Here is an 18,098-nt window from a genome sequence, read left to right as displayed (position 1 = left end):
GCAACTAAAGTTTGTTATTATTTCTTTTTTTTTTTTCTTTTCAGTTCTCCATGATGAATCCACAAACATTCCAGGAGATTTTCTCTACAACAATTGACTATATGGTAGAGCGAATCTATCGTAATTTTGCACTGCAGATAGTTGGCAACTCTTTCCTTTCAAACCCAACAACTTCTCCCATATTTGCAACTGTGCTGGTGGAATATCTGTTGGAGAGAATGGAGGAGATGGGAAGCAATGTGGAGCGCAGCAATCTCTATCTGAAACTCTTCAAACTTGTTTTTGGTAGTGTCAGTTTGTTTCCAGCCGAAAACGAACACATCCTGCGACCTCATCTTCACCAGATTGTTAACAGGTGAACTGTTCTATCAGATGTCCACTGGAATGTAACGTATGATATTTAAACTTACTCTTTCTCGATTAACTTTATTGATATTATGTTGATGTTTTCTACAGTAGATCCATGGAACTAGCAATGAGTGCCAAAGAGCCATACAATTATTTCCTGTTGCTCCGTGCATTATTTCGTTCTATTGGCGGTGGCAGTCACGATCTTTTATATCAAGAATTCCTTCCTCTGCTGCCTAATCTTCTACAAGGTAATTGCAGTAATTGTATGACATTTACCACAAGCTTAAGTAGTTTATTCAATAGGTTTGAAATGCTAAATAATGAAACTGTAAATGTACATTGTAATAGATTAAATAAATGTAAATAACGGAGCATGTTAAATCCATTGCTGTTAGTGTACTACAAAATTTGGGTTTTAAACCTCCACTTAACACTTCAAAACGTTGGAATGGGATTTACTTTCTGTGCCTATGAAAGAAAGGCTGTGATTCTGCTGGAACTATAATGTTAATAATGAAAGCAATGGTGGTTAAATCATTGATATACCTAAGATGTTTGTTTATATCTTGTAATACCATTTTTACCTGAATATAAGACAACCCCTAATTTTCCAATTATTTTGTAGGATCTTATATTTTAAGGTATTTTTGTCCCAGACAGTTAATCCATTATTCACTATGGTTCTAGAACGTATTATAACATAACAAGTTTACTTACTTCTACTAAATAAGCAGATCCTCTTGAAGCACTGATAAGAATTATATACTGGTAGGGCCTAACATTCTAAAAACATTTTCTTCAACATATTCATATGTGATGTCACATCCTAGGTTTTGGAAATGAGAAATCTGTTCAGATATTCTATTTATTAGTTATTTATCCTGTATTCTTTACCTAACATAATTAGGAACATTAGGAAGGTCGAGACGCAGATGCGAAGATAATATTGAACTGGATTTGAGGGAGGTGGGATATGATTGTAGAGACTGGATTAATCTTGCTCAGACAACAATGAACTTCCGGGTTCCTTAAAAGCCATAAGTAAGTAAGTATACCAACTACGAGGACACTGAGATCTGGGAAGACCGAGATAGTGTTGGAAAGATCAGGGGCATCTTGAGATCCACAGGAACAGGCTGAAACAATTCTGAATCTAAACGTTCATGATGATGACGATGATGATTATGATGATGATTAATATTATTTTCATCATCTACTATTATTATCATCTATTTTTATTATCATCACCTACAAATATAACTTGCAAACCATCATATAAAGTCCATTCGCTGCATGATCCCTCTACTAAATGGTTGAGTGGATTAAATAACAACATACCAGTAAGTGAAGAAGTTGAAGAAGAATGGAAGAACATTACAGACATTGTTAAACAAGCAGCATTTGAGAGCATTGATACTAAAAATAAATGGCAAAGAAAACGAGGTTTAAGGAAATGGGATGAAAACATACAAAAACTCATTGGGGAAAAGTGAGAGGCATATAAAAAATATTTGACCAAAGGGAAAGAAAACGACAAAGCTTTCTATCACTTCAGAAGAGCAATTGCTAAACGTGAGGTACGTAAATATCACAGACAATCTTGGAATGAATTTTTTTTTTCTTTTCTAGAAAATGAAGTAACACGTCCTCAACCCCAGACATATAAAATTATCAAATTTTTTAATAATGACAATAAAGAGTCCACCTCCCTTAATCTAATATATCAAGATAAATGGCTACAATATTATCAAGACTTATGGAGTCAAGACACATTTCCCTTGACTATGCAACATTCACAAAATTCTGACATAGAACATATTACACTAGATGAAGTTATATCAGTACTCAGTAATTCCAAGACCCATAAAGCACCGGGGGAAGACAATATAAACATGGAATTGTTTAAAAACTGGAGTGAACCACTTTTGCACAGATTACACAACTTCCTCATCATGATTTGGAATGGAAAGGAACCTCCTCAATACTGGTCAAAATCACTTCTGATACCGATCTACAAGAGGGGGAATAGAAAGAATTGTGAAAATTATAGAGGAATTAGTTTATTAAATACTGGTTATAAAATATTTGCAAATTTAATATAAACTAAATTATATCAATATTATGAGAACATTTTGGGAGAAGAAGAAAATGGATTTAGGAAAGGCAGGTCATGCTGTGATGGGTACTTCACAATAAAACTTTTGATTGAGAAAAATCGAGAATTTAATGTAGAAACACACATTGCATTTCTGGACTTAAAAAAACTTTTGATCATGTAAATTGCAACATATTATTTAATATATTGGTAGAAGATTGCAGCCTACAACAAATTGTTCAGAATATTGATAATATATATATATATACTTTAATCTCAATTAAAATTGCAAATAAATTGTCAGCCTGGAAGATGGTTTCTTCTGGTGTCTGACAAGGATGCCCACTGTCCCCTCTTCTATTTAACATATATATGAATGCCATGATACGTGAATTTAGGAAAACAAGACATGGCCACATACCAATAAACAGCAATTTAAATTTGGATGTATTGTTATTTCCAGATGATTTAGCTTTGCTAGCCTGTTAAGAGGACGATTTACAAACGTCCATATGTAATTTGAAACTCATAGCAGACAAATACTCTATGGAAATTTATACCGAAAAAAACTAAAATTATGGCTTTTTGTGGCAAAGAGCCCGTTCCTAGCAAGATTTATATTGATGGAATTATTTTGGAAAGAGTTAAAGAATTTATATATATGGGCTACAAATTATCTTTCTTAGCAGATTTAGACATTCATGACAAAACTTTACAGTATAATAAATCAATGGGCATCATAAACAGAATCATGAAACCATCTCTAGTTCAGCAACATATCCGCACTCATCTGTATAAAACCTTAGCACAACCAGTCCTGCGCTATGGAAGTGCAGCATGGGCTCTAAGGAAATGTGACGCAAGTAGAATCACAGGTAGTGAAATGAGATTCATACGTCGAACAGCTGGCTATACTAAGTGGGAACATAAAATAAATAAGACATCTTAAAGGAACTTGAAATGAACTCTATACTAGCAGACATATGTCACTATCAAGATAACTGGCATCAGCATCTGAGACATATGTCTAGGACTAGAATTCCTCTTGCATTCCTGCATTACCAACCTAGAGGCATGAGATCAACTGGACATCTAATGAAGAGATGGGCCGAAAACTTGTATGGACTGTAACAGTCCTTCATCTTCATCATCATCATCATCATCATCATCATATCATATTTATGGAGGTAAGATGTATTGTGTCCCAAAAAATTAAAGATGGAGGTTTGTTCTTGTTGAATTAATTGCTGTGATTCAATTTGTCATTAGCATTTAGTTGTTGAACAACTAGCATTTAGTAAGGATGCAACGAAAGGTCAAGCTCCAGTATGTGGCGTAGGTTGCTATTCGTTAAGTTTAGAGTGAGTGCGTGTCTTCGTGCTGAACGAGTTGGACTTTGCTGTAATGCAGTTCTCACCTTATCAGTATTTTCAGGAGTGCGTACAGTTTTCATTGGTTCAGTTCTCTTTACATTGCGCCTGAACTGAGAGAATTGTTTTACGAGTTGGAACTGGTCTTCTGCCTAGATTATCTCCAAATCGTCGTCGAAATGACCGCTACACATGTACCACACTCTCATGTTTCGTGTAACTATCAAGTGCAAACACACGATGTTGAATACTCCAATTAGCCATGTTGCATATTAAATCCAAAACATGTACCAATGCAGCAGTAACAATAACGTCATGTATACAGTAGACTCTCGTTAATCTGAATTCCAAGAGACTGAAAAAGAATCAGTTTGGTTTAACGAAGTTTAGTAAAAATAGGTCCCTACCATCTCAAATGGCAAAATAAGTTTATTCAGTTGACTGTGAGTAGTCAGCACTCCAGGGTTATTTCATAAACATGGTGCAATAAATAAATAAATACATACATACTTACAAAATATTTATTTCTGACTCTTTTTTAATGATTAATAAACTTTCCTAGAATTCGTACTGCGTACAGTAAATGTTCTTCTGACCATCATTTCAGCAATACAATTCAGTGACAGTAGGCCTACCTACTGAATAAGTGCAATACAATGCTGCAGTACATTTTAAAGGTACTGTAGCAGGCTGAAGTGTCAGTCAGAATTAAAGTAGCCTATTTCAAGGAATGAAATTTGCAAAAAAGAATAATGAATACATACAGCAGAAAACTAATGGGAGTATTATTTTCTTATCGCTAAAAAATCAGTAATTGCGGTTTGACTAATACTACCTTCAACATGACGATACTCTCTAAAGGGACTATGTCCAGAGCTGCTATGTAGGCTGTAGGAGGATCTCACATCACCAATCAAACTCTAAGGGAACAAGACATTATTTATACTATATTAGTGTGCATTAGAATTACAATAATTGAAATATATATTACATACATTAAATAAATATCAATATGGCTAAGCACAAAATGCTCCTGTACGTTAAAGGCATAAAGTATGTTTGGTTTAACTGAGGAACAACTTTGGAATATGCAGAATTTCAGCTCATAGTACAATTTATCCAAAATTCGGTTTAAGTGGTGGGTTTATGTCTATTAATTCAGTTATGACCAAACAGTTTGATTTAACCAAGTGATCAGTTTATCCGATTTCGGATTAAAGAGGGTCTGCTGTATTGTTGTGGTTAACTTTTGGCATCAACCAGTGCTGGATTTAGGCCTAGGCAACCTAGGGCGGCAATTTCCAGGAGAGTGGCATTTTCTCTCCCTTCATCCCTCCGTTTCTCCCCCTCCCTCACCTCCGTCCCTCTCCCCTCCCCACCATCCCCCTCTCTCTCCCCTTCTCCTCCCTCCCTCTCTCTTCCTCTCTTCTCTCCTCCTCTCTCTCCCCCTCTCCATCCCCTCCCCTCTCCCTCTCTCTCCCCCCCTCTCTCTCTGCCTGGGTTGTCCTTTTCCTTTTTTTTTAATTAAACTGGTTGTTAGACTTTTCGGAGATCTCAGAAACTCAATATTATATTCAACCAAAACTAATTGTCTTTACTAAGATTTCCTCGTCCATAAAATTGAAATCTTTACTTAATATCATTTACATGAATTAATGAACTTCTTAGCCAAATTCCTGAAAGGATTAACTCAATTTAAAACAACTGTAGGTCAGGCAGCCATATGTTCAAATGTTTTAAATTTGTATGTGTGTGTGTGTGTGTGTGTGTGTGTGTGTGATTTATTTATTTATGTATTTATTTATTTATTCATTTATGTATTTATTTATGTATGTATTTATTTATTTATGTATTTATTTATTTAGTTAGTTAGTTACTTACTTATTTACTTATTTTATTTATTTATTTATTTATTTATTTATTTATATATTTATTTATTTATTTATTTATACATACGAGTAGTTAAGGCCGTCAGATCTTCTCTTTCACATCACCAGAAATACAAATAAAATAATAGAAAAATTAAACTATAAATAAAATAAAACCAAACGAAAATATATAGCTACAGGCTACAGCCAGACAAACTTTAAATGAGCATTGCTTAGATTTTCCTTCTCCATTCTCCATGAAGTACCCTGGCCTCTCCTACAGCTCTCGTCCAATCTTTCTTGTCCGCAGCACACCTCCAGCATTGCCTTGAAGTTCAAAACAAAAACGCACCCCTCGGCCCACTTAACGTTAACTCAATGTTCTACAGATCTTATATTTTATCTCTGCCGGTCAGTGACTGTTCAATTTCAAATGGCTTATCTTAGTCGTGGGAGTCAGCGTGTTAAAAATCATTATCTTTTTGCAGTCTCCTTTCTTCCTCACCGCAAATGTGACGTTGCACAGAAGCAGAGATAAGCTCTGTACATTGATCTATTCTGTGCTGACATACATTTCACGTAACTTCATGTCTATGTATGCTTTCACCACTTAAATTTCAGAGACAGCTAACGATGAACAGGGAATTCCCTTGTTTCCAGTCTGAACCTGTTGGGGTGTAATCATGAGCCAAAATTTCTCTCTGTATCGGTCGTATCAAAGAATCAATATATACGTATATAATTTAATTTATATTGGAAGATTTTTTTACCCCTTGATCGCTGTGTGCCCGCTTATATAATACCCAGTTTTTTTTAATTATGACTTGAGAAGTTGTATCCCACAAATTCAGAACATATTAATTATATTATTTTTATACACATAATACAGATACAATATAAACTCGCAATAAGTCATTTCTTAACATAAAGACTAATATTCTGAGATACGTATGCCAGTATTTTAGAAATTAAGAGATTGTTCTTTCCACAACACATAACATACTACATTGGTAACGTGGTTATACTGATAGAATTTCGCAGTAATAAATTTTCGAACATGAATAACAATACGTATATCTTAGAATTAATATAACTTAGTGTTATTTTCAGTGGGCTTACATACAGTCACATACTACATTAGAAACATGACAAAACTATCATTGAAGTGCTTTTTGATATGTGTAAAATGTTCTTTTTTCACTCCTTTGTATAAAATATAGCTGAGAATGTGAAAATCACGCATTTTTTAAGTTAATGTCTGCAACTTTGAGGGACTGTCCTTGAGCTTCATTGTAATAAATGGCCATTACCAAATGCTAGTCGCATTGAAATTGCAGTTGCTTAAAATCGAAAGGCATTTTATTGAGTATCATTGGAATACATGGGATAAAAACATCTTCTCCTTTCGTTTTGATAGTTAATGTTGTCACTTCTATTACATCTTTCATGAGTTTTTTCTCACCAATTCTCGTTCCATTACATAATTTTGGTGGGTCAATATTAAGTATTCAATTATGCAATAGCAATACTTGTGGTTTCAAAAAATTCAGTTGGATAAACACAGCCTGCTCACTATGTACAAATCCATCGAGAAATTCATAATACGGTCCTGGACTGCGTAAATATACTTACTGTATTATTGTCTTCTAGATTTTAGCCTTCATGATGTATCAACAATGTTATTTAATTTCGTGTTATAATTTCCATGGCCTCGTGAAAGTCGATGTTGAATACAACAGACAATAATAAAGAACAATTGACTGTAGAAGATTTTGCATTTTAATATTATACATGAATATTTGATCTATTTATTTTTATTTTTTATAGTTTTAATTAATTTAACTTCTATTTGCACAATTTTAATGTAGCCTATGTTCTTCTCCTGGTTATGAAGGTTAAATGTGCAAACTTTGGCACATATTGGTCAAAGCGTGTAGATTTGTATAGAGAACATACATACATACATACATACATACCCACATTCAATTTTATATATTAAGATTGCTATAAATAGTAACCACAACTCTCAGTTCATTTCCAATATAACATATCGTCAACAATACTATTTAACCACTTTCCAGCATGTGCACCATATAATTCGCATAGGCGGAGAGAGGACCATTTCTTTGGTGGGGGCAAAGCAAAACCATAGAAACCCGATATAAAGAGATTATGGGGGACATCATTTATCTTCTTCCCCAGTTATAACTTGACCTTGGTACAGTGTGATCATTCAATAAAGATATTGTAAAATGAAGTAAAATTGTAACAAAATATACAGACAATTTTTTTTTCTTATGCGGAGAAGGGACCAAAAGGCTTGCACTGCAGCCTGAGGCTTATTGTGCTTACCACTCCTATTCTGTGAATGATTGGGTGCCGAACAGCCACACTCTTACAAGTACAATATGCTGCACTGTGAACTTAACCTGGACTATAGTATGGATGATGATGACATGTGAATTAATGATAGTGAAATGAGTCCAAGGTCCAACACCGAAAATTACCCAGCAATTCTGCTAATTGGTTGAGGAAAAACCCCGGAAAACCCCCAACCGAGTAACTTGTCCCAACCAGGATTTGAACCTGGGCCCACTCGTTTTATGGCCAGATGTGCTAACCATTACTCCACAGTGGTGGACCAAGTTTTACATTTACTTTATCTGTTTATTTAAGAAAGCAAGATGTCATATGAAATGTGAATTCTATTTCATTTAATCTCGTCTTTAAGTTTACACATTATACAGGAATCACTTTTCTTTTTTCTGCATTGTTGTGCAGTATGTTATTCATATTTCTCCAAGTGGCTGCTTCAACACCTGCGGAGTTCTAACACATCAGTACAAGCTGTTACAAAAAAACATTACAGTGCTTCCATTCCTCAAATGAAGTATAGAAATTCTTATATGTTCAGAAATTTAAAATAAATATTATAATCCAGACACATGGTCTGAAGACATTAATTCGTCAATTTAAGCACAAAAACTTAATCATAAATGAAACCAAGAAAAATCTTTTGAATTCAATATTTTCTAACTTTAATAGAAGAAAAAGAGTTCGGCCAAGTTTGGGGGGCACTGCCCCCCCCCCTATGTTCCACCATAACTCCGCCTATGATAATTCGATATGAAAAGTTTATTTTGCAAAGAGTTGGATTTTATTTTTTAATTTACTTCACACTTCCTGTCGAAGTAAGAAATACTCGTAATAATTATGTCACCAACAAAACCAATGCTTAAAAATAAACCACAATCTACCTTTCACAAATCAATTTTGTTAAAACATTGAATAATTTTGAATATATTTCTTTGCATCGAGTTTGATGTGTTTCGTCAGTTCAACTTTGATGACATCATCAATGCTTTCTCTGTGAAGAAAGTGTGAAGGAAATCTTTATGATTCACAAGTAAGATGCATGTATTTTGATTCCAATAATTTATTGTTTTCTGAATTGTAACATTTCATTTAAAACTAATTTAAACTAAACATGACCTGATATAATAGCTGCTCATAAACTTGTGTGGGGGGGGGGGGCAAATTCTAGCACTGCCTAGGGGCAGTACTATACCTAAATTCGGCCCTGATACCAACTTAAAAATAGGTAATATCCCGTGCCCCACCTTATATTAATATGGGAAGGAAATTAATTGAAATTACAAAAAAAGCTGGAAGAATGGCAGGGAGAATTAGAAAAATATGGCCTACATCTAAATCTTGAGAAGTATTTAGTTGTGAAGATTGGAAGAGGACAGTCAGATAGCGGTTACTGTAAGATCGGAAATCACGTTTTAAAATAAGTTGAAGTAGATTATCTAGGATGCAGGATTTCATACACAAGAAAAAAATTAAACAAGAAACCACTAATAGGATTGGACTAGGTGCCGAATTTTATAACACAGTAGATATTTTTTTGGAACTCGGAGATGTCAAAAGAAATAAAAAAATATGGTGTATAAATGTTATTACATGCTTATAGTTAGGTTTGGTGCTGAGACCTGGACTATGGCTTAGAAGGACATGAGTAGAATTCAGGCAGGAGAAATGAAATTTCTTAGGATATTGTAATCTGTATTTCTTGAAGTTAGCACAAACAGTTATTGTATATGCACATTGTGAATGTTATGTTAGGTTTGAACAGTCTGCAGAGTGGTCTGCACAAACAACACATGAAGGACCTGTTTGTGGAGTTGTGCCTCACAGTTCCTGTGCGCCTGAGTTCTCTATTCCCTTATTTGCCCATGCTGATGGATCCACTTGTGTCAGCACTGAATGGCTCCCACACACTCATAAGCCAGGTATGCCAGTTTAATTCTGAAGCAGAAAATTGAAGCAAGTCTTTCCTTCGGAGGCAAATGTTATATTTTATTGTATTACGGAGTGTGTAGAGAGGGTATTGTGATGAAGCATAGAAATAATTTTCGAAATGAAAGTTTCTTTTCTGCTGAGTTCATCTGATACAGTGTGCCTAAACGTTGATCTTTATTGGGAGGAGGTTGTTACTATCACAATGTTATGATGACTGTACGGTTACCATGGTAGCATGGTACCAACATAAATATGGGGGTACCAACATTCACAAAGTAAGTTAAATAAGAATACATAGGGGTACACTCACTTTGTGACCTTCCAGTATAATAAATTTTCAGATTAAGAAATCAAACAGACAACATAGGCTTATCCCGAAAGAAGCATTAAATGACATTGGTCATTCCTTGCACAATTCTACGAAAATCCATTTGGCTCCTTTCACAACAAACGGAACTTACTTGTGTGTTTACCCATGTGAAGAGCTACAAAATTGTTAAAATTGATGCAATATAAAATAATTGTGGCACAAGAATCTCAGCTGTGTGATACTGTACTTGGGTACAATTTTGTGTGGATTCCGAATAATATACGTAACAGAGAAATAGACCCAGATTTAATATTTTTCTCGCACGAGGACTGGTTCCATCTCCATAAATATGACTGTGAATTCACAATATAGGCCTAATCAGTGTTGATGCTTTGAAAAGCCTAATATCCTTCTTGAAGTCCCTCCACGATGAGTGGCAAAAGAATCATAGGTCCAATGTTTATGAGACAGCAGTTGATACCCATACATACGTGAATATGATTTGTTATCCCCCACCCCCTTTTTAGAGAATTAACCAACAGGGATCGTGATTTTGTCCTTTTTTTTCAACAAGACACTGCCACAGCTCATACAGCAAATGTGATGATAGAAATGAAGAGTGCGTTCAACCAGGACAGACTTATTAGTAGGAATTTGTGGCCCCCTCAGTCTTTTCGACCTAATTCCCTGCGGAAATGTCTGAACAATGAAGACGCCACTTTCAGCACCTCCTACCATAAAATTCGCAAGGAAGTAGGTAATTTTCTAACTGCTTCATAAATTGTTAAGGAAACTGTATATGTCTAATTGCATCACTGCCATTCTTCAGTATGTGCACATGGCAATGAACGTCATGCTCGACAATAGCACAAACACTGGTTCCTACTGCATTGGATATCTCTGTATTTCCACAATTTTCACAATATTGATTTTTCTGTGTGTTAGTGATGAAATCGTTGTAACAATATTTAACAAAAATTCTTTGATATTAGGGACATCTTTGAGGAATCTAGACCGAATTAGTGTTGGGTGGAGGTAGACTAGTAACAATGTACGGGATGACCTGTATTTTACAATTGAATAGCCGCCCAGAACTAGGTTGTAACCCTCATTTCCTACAAGGTGACTTTTTCGTGGATCCAGACTGTTAATGATGCACTGCGTGTAATGTTTGCACTCATATTAAAATCAGCACACATGTCTGATTGCCAATCTTGCTCTAAAAAGTTGAAAGTTTGTACAGTACAATGTGTTTTTCCCCATTTCTGAAGAATCTTATATTTTGCAGTGTAGGCTTTCATGGCCGGAGTCTATAGATGTAAATTCATTTTCCGGGCTGAGAGGCCGTGGTCTATTAGTTGGTTTTATACCAGACGTTTCGTCTGCAACTGCGGCAGACATCTTCAGTGGAGTCTGCCGCAGTTACAGACGAAACGTCTGGTATAAAACCAACTAATAGACCACGGCCTCTCAGCCCGGAAAATGAATCTAAATCTTATATTTGCTGGTTACAACCTTGTTCTGGGCGGCTATTCAATTGTATTTAAATTTTATTCGTAATTAAATGCACACTACCTAATTCAGAAACATGAAGGATATGAAAAGTATATTTTGTTGTGAAAAATATAAGAATATACTTAAGATAGTTTTTATACAATAAAATTTGTGCTCTTAACAAGCTTAATTTGCTTTCAAAGGATCTGCGCACATTGGAACTATGTGTGGATAACTTGCAGCCTGACTTCTTGTATGAACATATACAGCCTGTCCGAGCAGACTTGATTCAGGCTTTGTGGCGTACTCTGAGGAATCCAACTGATCAAGTTGCTCATGTGGCTTTCAGGTAAGGAGCACAGATATGCATGAGTGTACGTGCTGAAATAAATAAAAAAAAATTCCTATTTTATGTGACTTACACAGTGTAATACATGGTGTCAGATGCATAAGGTTTATATTTTGTTTTATTAAAATGAGTATAATTTCATCTGAGTAGGTATTTAACCTTGTATTCACGTAATAACATCTTTTACAGACTTGAGTAATAAAGAGTATATGTGCAAGTGCATTAGATTCGGTCAGAGCTGAAAGCATTAAATCAAAATTGGACTTGTCTTCCTGCCTTTCAGTGCCACATCGCATCATGTGAGGTTGACTAAGCAGCTGAGCTGCTGCTTTCCAATTCCCACCCATCCCGCGACCTTGTGATATCAGTGTTTCAGTATAATATGAGTAATAAGTGACTTTATGTTTTTTATCCTACTTTACTCTACGTAGCTTCTATTTTGCTGTATCATAAGAGATGTAATTTACTGCATTGTGTTCATTTAATTTTGAAATGGCCAGCAACAAAAACTGAAGGGGAATCCTTGTAAGTTAAGCTGCTGTAAGTGGCTTTGTATATTTTACCCTGCTGTACTCTACTTAGCTTATATTTTGCTATATCATAAGATAAGTTGTAATTTATAACAATCTTTTCATTGAATATATGTACCCTAGGTGGCATTTATGTTACAAATAAATATAACTAAAATATCATGTAATATTTAAATATGTAAAGTCATTTATGAAGTGTAAGTAGCAACTATGGAGCTAAAAAGCATTAAGTCAATTTTTCTAAATAATTTTTGAGATGTGGTATGAAGCATTGCATTTGTCTTTTTATTGTGGCACACATAGGCTACGGAATTATTCTATGGCTTATCACAAACATGCAATAAATTTACTTGGTTTTCTTCACGATATAATGTTTTTTCCTTCTCCTGAAAAGTTTAAAAAATTGATTTAATGCCTTTCATTTGTGTATGTTTGGGTATTTTTTTAATAGATCATTTGATTATTTCCGTAGTTTGTCAATGATGAAGTTCAGGCTGTATGTACTTCTGTATGTGCTCCTATAAAATAATGTGATTGAATCTAAATCTGTCACATAACATGCTTTTTTTTGCGTTTAAATGTACATATCCTTCTATATAACATTAATGTTAATGATTCCGTTAAACAGGGTACTTGGGAAGGTTGGTGGAGGTAACCGTAAGATGATGATTGAACCTCAGAAATTGGAGTACAATGACAAGGAAACACCCGGACCTGCAATAATTGCTTATTTCCAGGAGCATTCCAAGCCAATAGACTTTCCTGTGGAGAAGGTAAAGCATTATATACTTACTATGCACAGATTCCAGTGTCATGCAGTATCTCTACAATGTCACATTCGTAATATCATCATCCATTGCAACTTGATATGCTATATCAAGTTGTATTCGATTTCTTTATCATTTAAAAGTGAATGCCTATTTTTACAAGGTGCTAGATATTTGTGAGAGTGAAATTAATGTTGACCTACCAAATTGTCTACATCATGTAAAACACCCAGTTATTTTCCGGTCGTAGGAAATAAATAAAATAAAAAGTGTGTGTGCAGATTTCAAATTTGATTTTTTTTATTTTCAGCTAATGTCATATGTATGAGGATCTGTTTTTTTTTTGTATGACCATATAAAAACCTAATTTTCTCATATTAGAATTCAGTTATTTCAGCAGAACAATAATGTTCAAATGTTATATGACAATGATTTCTTTTCATTACCAGAACATTTACATTTCCAAAAGTAATCTTGTCTGAACATATATATGTACCTGCGTCCTACATTAATCAGTACGTAGTCTTCTTCCATTTCTTATGGGAACATTAATATTACCGGTTGTCTCAGTAGAACAAGTAGCTAGCTTCAAATACTTGGGGTTTGCTATAAGTAGTAACATGCGCTGTTGCCAGGAAGTCAAAAAGAGGATAGCAATAGCAAAGAAAGCTTTTAATAGAAAAGGGAGCATTTTCTGCGGACGTTTGGAATAAGGACTAAGGAAGAGGTTAGTGAAGTGCTTTGTGTGGAGTGTGGCAGCATTGTATGGGGCAGAAACATAGACATTACGATGAAATGAAGAGAAACGATTAAAAGCATTTGAAATATGGATAGGGAGAAGAATGGAGCATGTAAAATAGACAGACAGAATAAGAAATGAAGCTGTTCTGGAATTAATGAGTGAAGAAAGAATAATGCTGAATCTAATCAGGAAGAGAAAAAGAAATTGCCTGGGTCATGGGCTAAGAAGAAACTGCCTACTAAAGGATGAACTGGAAGAAATGGTGAATAGGAGAAAAGTTCGGGGCAGAAGAAGATATCAGATGATAGGCAACATTAAGATATATGGATCATATGAGGAGACAAAGAGGAAGACTGAAAATAGGGAAGATTGGAGAATGCTGGTTTGCAGTGAAAGCCCTGTACTTGGGCAGAACACAATGAATGCATGAATATTAGTTTGCTCTATAATGAACGTAAAATTGAAGTAATGGTTTGTTTCATTTGTGTGGTATTTAAATATTATATGAACTGTGAGCAGTTAATGGATTTTACTGTGAGTGCTGGCTGCTAAAAATAATGATCTGTAACACAAACCATTGTGATCCCTTTGAAAATATGGCCACAAAATTACTACAAATTTAAGACCAGTAGAAATTGAATGTAAAAAATTGATTTAGTGAAGTATTATCAACAGTGAATCTGCAAAACTTAAGTTTGAAGCAAATACTGTATTTGTGTTATGCCTGGCATGAAAATCTGTGACATTTGCACAGGTAAGCTAGCAAAGTCAAGGAAAAAAGAGAGGGAAGGGGGGAGTTCTCACAAAACAGGTGAGTGATAAATTTCAAGGGATGAGTTTATTGATACAAATTTGTACTATAAAACGACAGTGATATGGCCCATTAAGATTCCTTCAAATTTTAATATGAGTGAGAAATTGCTGACAAATTTTGCTGTAGCACTGTATAAGGAACATGGTTCTTTTACGTGCTATATATCTACGACGAGGGATTCCTAACTTCACTTGCCTTTTGAAGAAATCCATACTAAAGATTTTTATCATTCAAATTTCATTGTCCTTAGCGAGGTATAAACCCATGAACCTATGAACCTTGTATCCATTGGTAAACATGGTGACCTTGGACGACCAAATATGTAAAACAGTAAGTTGACACTCTGAAAGTGAATATGATTACTGATTATTATCAGAAATTCGTTTACAGTTAAAGGAATCCACTGTGGGTTGATCTTGTAAAATAATTAGAAATGAGTTCAAAGTAACAGTGGCTAGGAAAACCAAATCTCCAGTGAAGGGAAAAAAAAATTCAATTTTACATGCAAAAGAAAAAAAAACAACACTCGATATTCAGTTGTAGAGAAAGTGAAATATTTTATGGTGCTAGCAGAGTGTCGTTGGGTAAGAAGGGCTATGCATCCTTCAGAATTGAACAACACCCATGATTAGGAGTGTTCTGTTTCACACTACATTACTTGAGATTGAAGAGGTCATGTCTGCAATGAGTGTATGGTATGTGATCCACTAACCTACCATAATATGATTTGCTCTTCACATTAAGCTGAACATATTGCAAGAGATGAACACATTGAGCACATATGCTGTATCAAGTTAATGCAAAAACTCTTGTGATTCACTGTTCTGTAGACATGCCAAATATCGTGATATGCTAAATCCGATTTCACAGACTGAGTAGTAACATAATAAACATACTGATCCTCATTTTCTCAAAATCTGCCCTCAATCGAGTTTTGAAAAAATTCTACTCAATTAGAAACGATATCCAGAAACTCTTAATTTGTTGATATGTGTAGTGCATCATGTCATTCTTTGAGAAGATAATTTTTAACACTATTTTAATGTACAAAAACTGTATAATTATTAGATAATGATTTGGTGATTAATGGAGTAATGGTGAAATGAAAATAACATAGGAAAACAAAAACCTTAGACTTATTTTGTCCATCTGCATCTTTTTCCACTTCAGATCTCATTAAATACATCAGCTATCGAACCTCAGTACTTTTGGCAATGTCATGTCAGTGGAATATATATATATATATATATATATATATATATATATATATATATATATATATATATATCGAATAATTAAACTTCAAAAATGTTCTCTCATTAAGTTCTTTTTGTGGTAACTGTTTTTAGTTATGCCTCTTTAAGAAAAACAGCATAAAATGTGATTTCGAAAGAAACAGTAGTCATTGTCTACAAACTTGCTCTCTCTGATGTATAGGGAGAGGGAGTTTAGTAAGTAAGGAAAGCAATCAGATTGAATCGTGGAGTAGGTATAGATGTCATATGTTGTGTACAGCTGCTGCTCCATAACAAACTCTTGCAAACGTTTCATAGAGTTCGGTGCATACATGTATTAGTCTATATTAAGTCAGTGAAACATTCAGTGGTTGAACTATATCAACATGCCTAAGGCAAAGGAGAGTCGGCAATAAAGATTGTCAGCATTTAGAGGGGTTCTGTAATGAAAACTTTTCATGTAATGGAGAAACAAAAAGAAATACAAAGACCTTGTCCAAAGTTTGCATAGCATAGCCTGCAGAGCCCATGGTCTCTCATCGAGTTATGGAAGAAATAAAATTAGAGCCTGCTTTAATGACGTCGATAATTGCATTGCTAGTGTAAAGAAGATATTTCTAAAGGAGCCTTCCAGAATCAAGAGATTTAAGAAAATGGCACCTGGAATTCCATTGCTTCTATGGCCAATTAGGCTATAAGTTGGTGGTGGACATGGTTAGACGTAGCTTTATATTAAGCTCAAAATTATGACGTAAGTCTTACATAATCAATGCCTTTGAAGAGGAGCATAATTCTTCTATTAAGGTTGTAAGATTTAGTTTTGCCACAACTTTTAGAAAATCTTTTATGTGTTATTTCGAGAAAATTCAGTTCTGTAGTAAGTACCAGAATCATCGAAACTGAAATTGTCGGACTCCCTCCAGTTAATATAAAAAATGTCACTACCACTGAATCAAGCATAAGAGGAACCAGTTACAGAAAGTATATAAATTGTAATTAAACACTTATGCACAATGAGTTTACATAATCACATATTTTATATGTACTCGTATTGTCTTCCAGTATGTTCGTGAGTCAGGTTTAACTGCTTTTGAAACAGCCTGTACCTATGAATATCCGATTTATTTACAAATAAAAATGCGAGATAAAGAGCATTACCCGGTTTCATATAGTTTCATATAGTTTATTAAACTTACTAAACTCCCCCTCTTTACTGATATATAAGTATTATTGGAATGTTGAAAAGATTTTCTTTTGAACTCTCATTGTGAAAGTCTTTTATGATTGAAATTACTCTCTTTGTCACAGGTGATTGAAACAGCATTCACTGCTTTGAAGTCCAGTACAACAGATCCATTCTACCGCTGTCAGTGTTTGGAAGTAATTCGATGCTTTTTGGTTGCATCAATAAATCTTGATGATGATAAAACAAAGATGCAACAGCTCTTCTCGCATCCTAGGTATTTTGTTATATTAATTTCATATATTCATATGAATAATTATTTTACTGTTTCAGATTTTCTAAATAAACGTTTACTTCAGTTTCTGTGTAGATCACCTGAGAGATAATTCTTCTAATTGTGATATTTTATAACTTCAGAACTTATAAGCAGTAAGTTCAGTTTAGATGCTTTTACTGCATCATATTACCAAACAGACCTTGATTTTCTGTGGTTCATTATATGTGGTGTAGTCAGAAAGTTTCAGGATTAATGAAATAAAAAGGAATGCCTTGTCCCTTCATTTAATGACTGTTATGTCCTTCAAAGTACTTCTCTTGTGCAGCTGTGCAACTTGTGTTTGTGTTTTTTTTTAACATCCCAGTGTGTGTGTGTGTGTGTGTGTGTGTGTGTGTGTGTGTGTGTGTG

The 18,098-nt window shown here is 34.5% G+C and overlaps 1 long non-coding RNA gene across 1 annotated transcript; it reads left to right on the top strand.

Annotated features, from left to right (window-relative positions):
• Window positions 1–326: 326 nt before the first annotated feature.
• LOC138693728 (uncharacterized) lies at window positions 327–9,864 on the top strand. The gene is made up of 3 exons (XR_011330418.1): window positions 327–355; window positions 460–599; window positions 9,813–9,864. It is a non-coding gene; the product is annotated as an uncharacterized lncRNA (long non-coding RNA).
• Window positions 9,865–18,098: the final 8,234 nt, after the last annotated feature.

Source organism: Periplaneta americana, unplaced genomic scaffold, assembly GCF_040183065.1.
Source record: "Periplaneta americana isolate PAMFEO1 unplaced genomic scaffold, P.americana_PAMFEO1_priV1 scaffold_20, whole genome shotgun sequence".
NCBI lineage: Eukaryota > Metazoa > Arthropoda > Insecta > Blattodea > Blattidae > Periplaneta > Periplaneta americana.
This window is presented reverse-complemented; position numbering and strand designations above follow the sequence as displayed.